At 41.4% G+C, this 12,365-nt stretch overlaps 1 pseudogene; it reads left to right on the top strand.

Annotated features, from left to right (window-relative positions):
• Positions 1–434: 434 nt before the first annotated feature.
• LOC137241802 (cytochrome c oxidase subunit 1-like) overlaps positions 435–12,365 on the top strand; it is a 173,249-nt pseudogene continuing 161,318 nt past the window's right edge.

Here is a 12,365-nt window from a genome sequence, read left to right on the forward strand (position 1 = left end):
TGGGTGTCTATGGTCTCGAGATATTGCACAAAACGTGGATCAGAATAACCTTAGCATGTGTTTTTACATTATGGGTATCAAATGGATGCTGTTAATAAGTGCTTCAATATGGGTATCAAAAGGAAGCTGGGCTTATGAATGGTAATTTTTCTCTGGGTGACGAGATTCTCGAGACCATTTCATGTGTACAACATTTTTTGAATAAATATACGAATTTTTGTTTTTACTTGCGATTGTTGTTAATTAATGTCCGTGGCCCAACATCATTCCAAGCTTTAAAAACAATTAATGGTGAATTGTGCGCTACATGTCGTGAAGCATGACAATAATTAAATTTTTTGGAGGATCGCAACAATTGAGAAGATACGCTTGGCGTTTCAGCTGAAATAGCCAGTCCACACCAAATACGAACATTATTTTCGATAATAATTGCAATGGGGGAGCACATTCCATTTGAATTATGGAATAATTTCAAAGATTATATGGCAGATGATATTTTAAACCAAATGCGTCGAAATACTGCAAATTATGAGTTGGAATTCATATTGGAAATTTACATTGAAGCATTGAAAAGGATTGACGACATTTGTTTGCCGATGTTAAACAAATCGTTAGTACAATTGGACATGCCAGCAGCAAATCTTCCAATGCATGATATGTTCAATCGAGAACTGGAGTGTGAATACCATTATGATTGTAATGAACTAAACACGTTTCTAACATCAAATTTAACGAAATTGAATGACCAACAGCAATATGTTTATGATACAATCATGAATAATGTTAGCCATGGAACTGGTGGATTGTTTTTCGTGTATGCTTCTGGGGGAACAAGCAAGACCTCTTTAATTTCATTGATAATAGCAACATATTCGATCAGATAATAACGCTGCATTGGCACTCGCTTCTTCCGAAATTGCGGCTACATTACTGGAAGGAGGTCGCGTAGCACATTCTGCATTAAAGTTGCCTTCGAATATGCAAGTAAATGAAATACCAACATGTAATATTTCGAAACATTTGGAATGGCAAAAGTTCTTAAAGTATGAAAGCTCTTCGTATGGGGCGAGTGTACTATGGCACACAAAAAATCATTGAAAGCACTTGATAGAACTTTGAAAGATCTACGAGGAAGCCAAACAGCCTTTGGAGGTGCCATGATTTTATTGGCTGGAGATTTTAGGCAAACATTACCCAAAATCCACGGCTGCAGATGAAATCAATGCATGTTTAAAATCATCTATTTATGGAGACATGTAAACACGTTTACACTTACTACAAACGTATGTGTTCAACTACAAAACGATCCGTCAGCAGCTCAATTTTCACAGCAATTACTGAAAATGGGAAATGGCCATATGTCTGTCGATCCAACAGGAATGATTACATTTCCTGACAATTTCTGCACTTTTGCACAGTTTAAAGATGCATTGATACAGAGTGTATTTCCAAACGTAGTTCAACATTACAAAAACCATGATTGGCTCAGCGAAAGAGCAACTTTAGCTGGGAAAAATAAGGACGTCAATAAGATAAATGCAGCTATTCTGGATCAAATACCTGGTGGTAAGTCAATGGACACTATTACTCATCAAGATGATTTCATAAATTATTCAACTAAATGCTTAAACTCACTCTATTTGCCAAGCCTAGCACCTCATACTTTACGTTTAAAAATTGGAGCGCCGATTATTATGCTGCGCAACAATAATGTGCCACGACTTTGCAATGGTACCAGACTCGCTGTGAAGAAGCTAATGGGTAACGTTATCGAAGCAACAATTTTGAAAGGGAAGTACAAAGGAGAAGACGTTTTGATACCCAGAATTCCACTGATTCCGACGGATTTATCATTCGATTTCAAACGTTTGCAGTTCCCTATTCGCCTTGCCTTCGCTAGGACAATACATAAGGCGCAAGGTCAGTCTCTACAAATGTGCGGTATTAATTTATAATACCCAATTTTTACTTATGGACAGTTGCATGTAGCTTGCTCGCGAGTAGGCAAACCATCGTCATTAATCATTTACGCGAAAGATGGAAAACATAAAAACGTTGTCTACCAAAAAGTGTTACAATAAAGTTCGAATGAAATTGTATCAAAGAATTTGCTTTGTTTCGTATTAATTTAATTCTCTTTCCGCAAATCGTTGAACTTATCGCCTAGCGAAGCGGGCGAGGGTACGTTAGTATTTATATATATCTTAATATATAAAAAACACGTGTCACAAAATTTTTGCCGCGATGGACTTCTAAACTACTGACCCGATTTTGAATTTGTTTTGCACCCCGTGTGTAGTTTGATCCAACTCGAAAGATAGGATAGGTTATATCTCAGTTTATAATCTCAATACAATTTTATTGCAATTTTTTTTATTTGTTTATACGTAATAATAAAATGTTACGTATACGCAATGGCACTCATATTTTCAGGTGGTGCGGATATACTTCCGTGTAATTGCTTGGTGTATAATTAAACAACCTGCTTATCAATAAAAAATATTAAAGCAAATGATTGGTTGATTTTGTTCAAACTTTCACGCAAGTTGCGAAAACCTCACGCGGTGGTTACTACATAGGTTTGGTTGCGATCGACGTACAGGGTTTCGGGATATAGGCCAAAACGTGGGCCAGTGAATGCCTAGACAGTGTTTAAACAATATGTATATCAAATGAAAGCTGTTGATGAGTGCTTTAGTATAGAGTAATATATTATCCAGAGGCGGACTGGGACTGGCATTAGGACTCGGAGCGGGACTGGGACTGACACTCAGAGTGGGACTGGGACTGGAATAAAATACATACCACCCTCTGGGACAGGCAATAAGGGATGCAGAAGAATGAGAAGAAATTGAGAGAAGAGAAAAGAGAGATGGAGAAGGAGATTGAGAAAGAAATAGAATGAGACGAAGATGGAGATAGATGAAGCGAAAAAGATGGAGGGAGGAGTGAACAAAAGGATTAGGAAAAAGTGAAGAGGGGGGAGGGCACAGTCAGACGGAAAAAGCTTACATGCAAAGATAACCATGGGAATCTAAAACAGCGACTGCACATCGGGCGGAGATAGTGGCTTGGAGCGGAGACCCAACTGAAAATAAATGAGCCAAACAATTGAAATGCATAAAAGTAACGATGTTAATGATAGCGGCGTAAACGGTTTTCAAAGGAGCAGTAAGGTGCTTCGATCGCCTGTGTTAAAAGCCGCTACCAATGCGACAATAGCACCAGCAGAGAAACAAGGTGGCGGGTCAGCAATGGCCAGGGATACCCCACGGCGAACGTAAGGGGGGACAAAAGCTAGATAAAACAGTAGGAAAATAGATGCCATCCCATCTACCCCTGGACAGCAAGGTGACGGCAATGACGGGCGGGAAACCTCCGTATGCGGTACCGGGGAGGACAAGTCAAGTTGACCTCATCGAGTATTATGCAAGAGTGCAGGCTGCTGCGGCCAAACAGAAAAATGTGTCGATGGACATAAAGAACGGCATGGCGCAACTTGAAGAGACACTGAGTCGCATGCGCTCTTTATTAGAGGGTAAAAGCGCAGAGTACACCGAACCGAAAGTGGCTCGTGGGAACAAAAGAGCACGAACGAACTCTGGTTCGCAACCGGGGGACTCGGAGGCCAAGAAAAAGTGCGATGAGGGTTCTGCGAAGACAATATCGGGCGAGGCCTGGACGACCGAAGGGACCGGAAAGCCAAACCACGCCCTGAGAAAGAACAAAGGACACCACCTGGGCAAGCCAAGAAGGCAAAAAGAAAAGGCAAGCGCAGAAACAGACGGGCCGCAACTTTCGTAGTTAGACCAGCCCAGGGAAAGAATTACGCCGAAGTCGTAGGAGCCGTCCGGGGCGAGCTTCGACCTGAAGATACAGGGACCGTAATACGCTCCATCCGAAAAACCAAATCCGGGAGTGTACTTATCGAAACTGCACGTTGCGGCGATAAATCAGCGTTCACCCATGGAAGCGCTGTTGGAGAAGCGGGCGAAACAAAGCAGCTTACACGGCGAATGCGGGTAGAGGTGCTGGGCATAGACTGTCTGGCAGCCGCCGAAGAAGTTGCCGAGGCTGTTAGGAAAGCTGCTGGCGGGGAAATGACGGGACAGGTCCGTGTGTCTATTTTCTCTGCAAACCAGAGTGAACAGAAGATGGCAGCCATTGAAGTGGACGAAGCTGTTCGCGTCGTTTTACAAGCCAAGGGCAAGATCTGTATCGGCTGGCTGCAATCCAGTATCAGACAGAGGGTAGACGTGCAGCGATGTTTCAGGTGTCTAGGTTACGGACACCAAAAAGCAGACTGCAAAGCAGACTGTATCGGCTGGCTGCAATCCAGTATTAGACAGAGGGTAGACGTGCAGCGATGTTTCAGGTGTCTAGGTTACGGACACCAAAAAGCAGACTGCAAAGGCCCTCGGCCTGCACGGAAACTCCAAAGTGCTTTTTATGCCAGTCAGAGAAGGTCGACCACCTTCCCGGGTCTGGAGCATGCAGCACCTTCAAGGAGGCACTCGCTGCCGCAAAGGCCAAACAGGCGCGCAAGTGACCAGGTTCATCCAAGGCAACCTGAACCGAAGCAGGTTAGCTGATAGTCTGCTGGACCAACTGGTTCTTAAAAACAGTGCCAGCTATGCAATCATCAGCGAAACTTATAGAGTCAGGAGTGACAGCACGTAGACATAACAGGTGCTGCTGCGATCTGGATCGTAGACGCTGGCATCCACGTATGAAGCCGTGTTGTCGGAAACGTAACAGTGGCGCACACCACACTAGTGAGCTGCTACCTCTCCCCAAGCGATCCAATTCAAGGGTTAAAGGTAAGCTAGAACTACTCGAAGACGAGTTGAGTGATGAAACTGGTAACGTGGTCGTCGCTGGAGATTTCAATGCTAGGGCTGTTGAGTGGGGAATGCCCCAGACTAACTCCAGAGGAAGGCTAGTGCTACCCGAATTGGATTGGTCATTCTAAATATCGGCACGACCCCAACATATCGGCGACCAAGATTTGGACACTCTATCCCTGGTATTACATTAGTATCGGAAAACCTGCTGTCAAAGGCGGCTGGATGGAGGGTGATGGAGGATGTCATGGGTAGTGACCATAACTACATCACCTTCCATCTTAATGACTTAGGGCAAAGTTGGATAGGGAGACCGCCCCGTACGAAAACAAAATGGGACGCCTCTAAGGTTGACGCTGCAAAGATCTCCGCTGTTGTACAAGCGAGCGCACGACAGATAGTCGACAGTGCCGAAGCGGCGAACGATACGGTAGAAGCCACCATGTGTTGCCTGAACCACGCATGCAAGACCTCAATGCCACGAAAAGGGCTAGGAGAGGTAAAAAACAAGTGCACTGGTGGAGTAACGAAATCGCTGAACTGCGCAAAGTATGCCACAGAAAGCGAAGGCTGGCAACCCGCGCACGCAGTAGGCCTGACGCGCTAGAGTATGCGAAGGCATACAGAAGAGCAAAAAAGTTCTCTGTGCCGCCATAAAGCAAAGCAAACTTGATAGCTAGAAAAAGCTTTGCAAAGAAGTTGATCGTGATACTTGAGGACAAGGGTATAAAATAGTAATGGGCAAATTCCGCCCACCGAAACAAACGATGGATGAGGGAAATATGTGAAGTATAATAGATGCTCTGTTCCTCATCGCACAAGCAGCGAGGGTGACCACTTCACCCACGAAGACCATGACGTGCAGCCGATCAGTGAAGGTGAGCTAAAAGCGGCCTTACGCAGAATAAAGCCCGGTAAAGCGCCAGGACCGGATGGGATACCAACTGAAGCAACAAGACTGGCTGCTAAGAGCAGTCCTGAGTTGCTGCTGCATATGTATAACAAATGCCTGGAAGCCAGGATCTTTCCTCCAAGGTGGAAGACAGCGCATCTCATACTAATCCCGAAAGGCAAGGGAGGCCCGAACTCCCCATCGTCTTTTCGACCCTTATGCATGCTCAACACGGCCGGGAAAATGATGGAAAGCCTCCTTAAACAACGGCTGATAGCAGCCATTGAAGATTGAGGTGGTCTGTCCCATCGGCAGCATGGGTTCCGGAAAGGTCACTCCACAATAGATGCCATAGCCGAGGTTATAAATGCGGTAAGGAAAGCCGAAACCGCATGCCAACAAGCTAGGCCGGTTGTCTTACTGGTCACGCTGGACGTGAAAAATGCCTGGGACGACATGCTCGATGCGCTGAAACACTCTTTCAAGGTACCTCCTTATCTACTAGCCATATTAAGAGACTACCTAAAAGATCTCTGGCTCACGTACGGAACAAATAAAGGTCAGTGAAAAGTGAGGATAATAGGCGGAGCAGCTCAGGGATCGGTGTTGGGTCCCGACCTCTGGAATTCTTCGTTTGCACATGCCAATGAGTGCTTTTCTTGTCGCTTTCGCAGACGACGTGGCTGCCGTAATTACAGCACGGAACTGCGAGTTGGCGAGCTTAGATTAAACCGAGTAATGCGCAGTGTAAACAGATGGATGAATGACCATGGACTGCAGCTCGCGACAGCGAAAACTGAGATAGTAATACTCACGAAGAGACGAATTCCCACCATTATGAATATTATGGTTGGAGAACAATAAGTACATACATGCAGCTCCACGAAATACCTTGGGGTGAGGCTAGATAGCAAGCTAACCTTCTAGAATACTTTCAAGGAGCCTACGAGAAAACTGCACATACCACAGGGTACTTAAGTCGATTAATGGCAAACACAGGCGGGCCAAGGCCTTGTATAAGAAAACGGCTTTCTTCCGCTTCGGATTCTATACTCTTGTACGGTGCAGAAATTTGGGCGGATGCAATCAAATTCCGAAAGTACCGAGCAGCTATTACTTCTGTCGAACGCAGAGGGGCGCTAGGAATTGCCTCAGCTTACCGCACGGTATCCACAGATGCAGTTCTTGTTATTGCGGGCACCATACCTATACACCTTCTCGTTGAGGAGAGGAAATCAATTTACCACCTCCGAGGAGTAGTATGCAGAGATGTTGCTGCCGCGCAGGCGCGAAAAGATTCTATCCGATGCTGGAAACAGCACTGGAGCTACAGTACTGCAGGAAAGTGGACCAGGGAACTGATTTCCGAGCTGGAGCCATGGTTAAATCGGCCACATGGAGAGGTCGACTTCTAACTGACACAGTTTTTTAGTGGCACGGCTACTTCCGGGAATACCTCCACAGGATGGGCAGGGTTGAAAATTCGAATTGCTTATACTGTGGGCTTATAGACGACGTACGCCACACCTTTTTCGAATGCGATCACTCGCACAGCAACGAAGAAGAGTGGAAGTAACACTAGGCGACCTATCCCCGGGCAGTGTCATCAATAAAATAACCTGCGGAAATGACAGATGGGACATGGTCAGCAGATATGCAAGGAATACTCTCCTCGCTAAAAGGCAAGATGGTTGCTAAGCCCAATAACTTGAGAGTAGCCAGAGAGCTCACGTAGCGCCCTTCCGCATCCGAAGTTATGCTAAACGCGGTCCCAGGTGCGGAAAATGCGCGGGCCGTGGAAGTTTAGGTTTTAGTGGGTAGCCAATGAAGGAAAAGTGTTTACGCGACTTAAAATATGAGTTTTTTTTCGTTTGTTTCATAAGCGCTGAAATTCTCATCCGCTTATGAAATATTCTAAAGCCATAGTTTTAGTTTTTAATTTAAAATGGAGGTTCTTCGAGTAGAAAATGGGGTGCCCAGTGCTCGCCTCCACATCACATTTTGAAAGGGGTCTTCAAATAGAAGATAAGTTGGCTCATTAGTGCGAATCTTCAGAGTTCCCTATGCTCGCCCCAAATTAAATAAATAGAGGTTTTTCTAGTAGAAAATGGGGTTCCAATACCTCAGAGCCCCTGCTCGCCTCCATATCACATTTTTAAAGGGGTCTTCAAATAGAAGATGAGGTGACTCATTAGAGCGAAACCTCAGAGTTCCCTATGCTCGCCCCAAATTAAATAAATAAAGTTGTACCCATGCTTTGTATCGTCCCGTGTTTTAAATACACCATAAACTAAATGAACATAAAATTCAGTCCATTAAACTAATAATTTATAAAATAATAAATTAAAAAAAAATGCTTGGTTGCAGTGGGCTTTGAACCCGCAGCCCCAAACGTTTGAGTCGGGTACGTCATCCACTGTGCCGCGACTCATATGCCTACAAGCACATCAAATTACTCCTTTATAACTCACACTAAACTGCTCGCCCTCAATTATCCCAAGCTTAGGGAGTTCTACACTCGGAGAGGCTCGCTGCTACATAAAGTAGCACCGAGGCTTAACAACCCGGTTAGTGCATAAAGCATTTCCTCCTTCACGGAATATTAATATTAATAATAATAATAATGATAATAATAATAATAATAAATCTAACGAAGCTGAATAAAGTTCAACAGGATTGGACTATAAAGAAAAATGCTCCTAGATGCGGCACTTTACCTTTTATAATATGTAAGCGAAAATTTTTGTGTTTAGTTAATAGCCTTATAAGTATATTTTAACATTAACTCTAACTTGGTTAATTATAAAAACACCTTTTCTCCTGTTTGTCTTTGTTCATTCATCTGTTCGAACATATGATCAGTATATCAAGTACATTCATTTATGCAAATTGTATCTATTTGTTTATGAAATATGCCCATATGTAAAATATCCACCTGCTATTCTTATGTTTGCCTAATGTTTGTTATTATAATTTGTGTTTTCTAGTCCTGATGATGGTTTCAGATTGAAACCGAAATATCGACCAATTATATATATTATAATACCACGAATTATATGGTGTTTTATTTATCCTTGCGGCATTGAGCTTAATAATTAACCAAAAAGTTAAAGTAAGCGAAAATTAAAAGAGAGTTTTTATGAATCAAACTAAAAGGTTGAAAGTATTATGCCTATAACGCACTAGCATTGTTTTTTCAATTCGGTTTTCGGAAGCCCTATACAAATTAACTTCATTACCTACCTGTTTTGAATCCAATCATTACATTTTTATAATGGCTGACGTTGCAGCTCCTACTATGCAATATAACATTGGCAAACAGCTCTAGTGATGCTAATTTTCCTGTACTAGAAAAACCGATCTTGTTAAGTCCTTTTGTTTCCGCTATTTGCTAAACTTTTTTTAACCAAAATTCCTGCCAACCGAATATCAGTGGCACCTTGTCCAATTCAAAGGTAATTAGATGACATTATTTTCTTTATATGAATCAACTTAGTTATTCGATCTAAAATAGTCAATTAAGAAAATGGGAAAGGAAATCGAAGCTAAAATATAGGCAGGACAAGTCTTGTTTGAAACATTGTTTAGCTAAGTTTCCTTTGTGAAAAATTTCATCTTCATAGCTAGTTTCAAACAAAATTTTTTAAATTTTCAAATACCGTTTAAATGTAAAAACCACAACTGCTAAACGATAGCGAGAAAACCTGATAACCTGTATTATTTGATATGTTATTCGACTGGTGGTTTTTAATCATGCAATCTACCTTTGGGCGAAAATCAATTTATGGGGGACCCGGTTGTCCGTCTTTGGTACCTAGATTTTGTGCAACATACAGAAATTACAATACTTTGTGTGAAAATGTAGAAAATACTGAAGGTGTACCTCGCACTTTCATATATTAACTTTAAAATAAAACCAATGCATATATCAGCAACCGTTTTGGCAGTTAGTCGGCACGTGTGCCCAAATTTTGTTTTATGCTTTCACTCGTATGGATATTATCTATCATACTGCAAGGCTGTGGTGCCGGTTGCAATTAGGTTTGGTTTTGCATACTAATTAAATTTTAGTAAGAGCGAACAGTATTAAGGGTCGCCTAAGTTCCAAGGGACTTTTCATTAAACAAAAACCAGCGTGAGTGCCAAGTATCTACTTGTAAAGTTAGATGCGTAAACATGCAGGTGTACGTCCAAAAAATCATATTTTTAAATTGAATAAAGTTTGCTCGGGGGTTGAAATTAAACGGATGTAACTTTAACTTATATTCAGTTTGAACCGATAATATAAGTTATTCCTTTATTATCGGTCTATTAAAGATAGGCAGCTACTATCGTCGAGTTTCCGATTTGATATCTGCTTGCCAATTTATTGACTTCGTATTGGTTGCTTATATGGTTGTTTTCGTTTACAGAAGTTGCATCGATTCTGTATTGAAGTTTTATAGGTATATGTTTCATAACAGTCCGATGATAGCACAAATAGATAGCACGCCGATAACTAATTGGTGCAATTCCGATGAGAAATCGAAATTTCTTGATAAAAAATCGATAACTTTCGATAACAAATTGATACATTATTGACGGAAAATCGATACAAAATTTTAATTTTTTTTTAAACTAATCGATAATTTTTCGTTTACAAATCAATAAACAATCAGTAATAAGCTGCCACAAAAGGATAACACGCTAATAAAAATTCATAACTTTTCGATAGAAAAAACAATAACAGGTCAGTTATACATGGGTAACAAATCGATAGCTATTCGATAACTTTCCAATAAAAAATCAATACATTTTTGATAACATATCCATGACCTTTTCATAAATGGCCGATAAATTTTGGATTATAAATCTATAATATTTTGATAAAAAATGGATAACTTTTTAACAACATTATCGATTACTTTTTTAAAAAATATCGATAAACTTTTGGTAAATATTATATCTCTTTTTGATAATAAATCAATAACCTTAGTTATTATAACAAAAGTATAACATTTTGATAAAAAATATCTGGCTTGTTTTCATTTCGGGCGCCGTGGGGTGGTGAAAGGGTATCCGCCTCTCAAACCAAAGATCCTCGATTCAATTTCGGGCAAGGCAACACTAAAAGTTTAGAAAAAAGTATTTTCAATTAGAAACAAGTTTTCCTAAGCGGGGTCGCCCGCTCTGTATTGTTCTTTCATCTCTAGGAATCAGTGCGTTTTCTACATAGTTCATTAGGGAGCTATTTCCATTGACCTGCCCCTACTGAATACCGAAAGTGACTCTTGAGGTATCCTGTCCTGTATGTACAGATTAATAAGGCACCCCACCCTAATAGTTCAACGAGAAACGAGGAGTGACTGATGGGTATAAAATTTGTATGCCTCAGCCATCCTTTGCAATGAGAGCAACATTGACCGTTCACCAAGGCTGCGCTAGTTGACCCGAACGTCGTACTTTTTAAAATATAAAAAGATTTATTGAAATGGACCATACAGTTTTTCCTTGTAATTAACAAAAATAGTACGTCTTTATTTATGAATCAAACAACTGAGAGCTTGGATTTCTAATGTATAACAAAAAATGTAAAACAAAAAAAAAAAATATGTATTTTCTGACCTTGGCAGCCTTCTTTTACATTGAAAGTGGATTCCCCAACGTTCAACCCAACACACTATAGTTGCACGAATCGATTTTAAGCTCAGGGTTAGGGTCACCAACACATTTTTATGAGCTGCCCAGTATATAAAATGGCTGCAAGAGTTACCCATCTGAGCGGCGTGTTATCTCTTCTTTCTTGGATACAGGTAGTACTGACATTCTAAATATATTTAGGGCAGAAGGAACGATTTAAGTCGCATACGCCGACGACTTAGTGATTCTGATCACAAGTAAACTTCTTTCTACGTCTACCGAGCTCATGAATACGTCAGTTTCTGGTATTTTGCAATGGATAGGGAAAAATTGGCTAAAAATGAAGCTTGTCCTGTTCGCAAGAAAAAAAAATTCCTTCCTATAACTAACCGCGGCTAAACGGCACAACGATAAGTCCCTCATTTGAAACTTGGCATGATACTGTACTCAAAGTAATGCTGGAAAAGGAACATTGAGTGATATCAAAGAAAGTACTGGCAGTTTTCTGCATTTGAGAAAGGGCTCTCGCACGATACTGATGATTGTTACGGCATATCATCCATTGAGCTTTGTCTGTTGGAACTCGTAAACAAAAAGCGTTATCAACATAGGGTTGCTAAGGTGCAAATGCTAGCAAACAGTCAGCTGCGCCTGAAAGAAAAGGTTAAACGTAATTTTTCGCTTGATGCTCTAGAGGAGCTCGTGCAGGGATTTGCCGCGAAAGGGGCTCTACGACTGAGAGAACGCAACATATTGAAAGCAACCAAATCAAGGCACGTGGCGATATTGGATGACATGGCAAAGGAGCGATTAACCTTAATCATAACTGACCAATTGGTAGACGATTTTTACATCCAGGTGCAGAACAATGAATGAATGGGAGAAAGGCCTACATAGTGATCCAGGAGTGACAATCTAAACAGACGGTTCGAAAATAGAAACTGGTTCTGGAATGTCCTCACAGCATATGTGGGTAAATCAATCATACCGACTTACCGACTCATGCAGTG

This window comes from Eurosta solidaginis, chromosome 2, assembly GCF_040869045.1.
Source record: "Eurosta solidaginis isolate ZX-2024a chromosome 2, ASM4086904v1, whole genome shotgun sequence".
Lineage (NCBI taxonomy): Eukaryota > Metazoa > Arthropoda > Insecta > Diptera > Tephritidae > Eurosta > Eurosta solidaginis.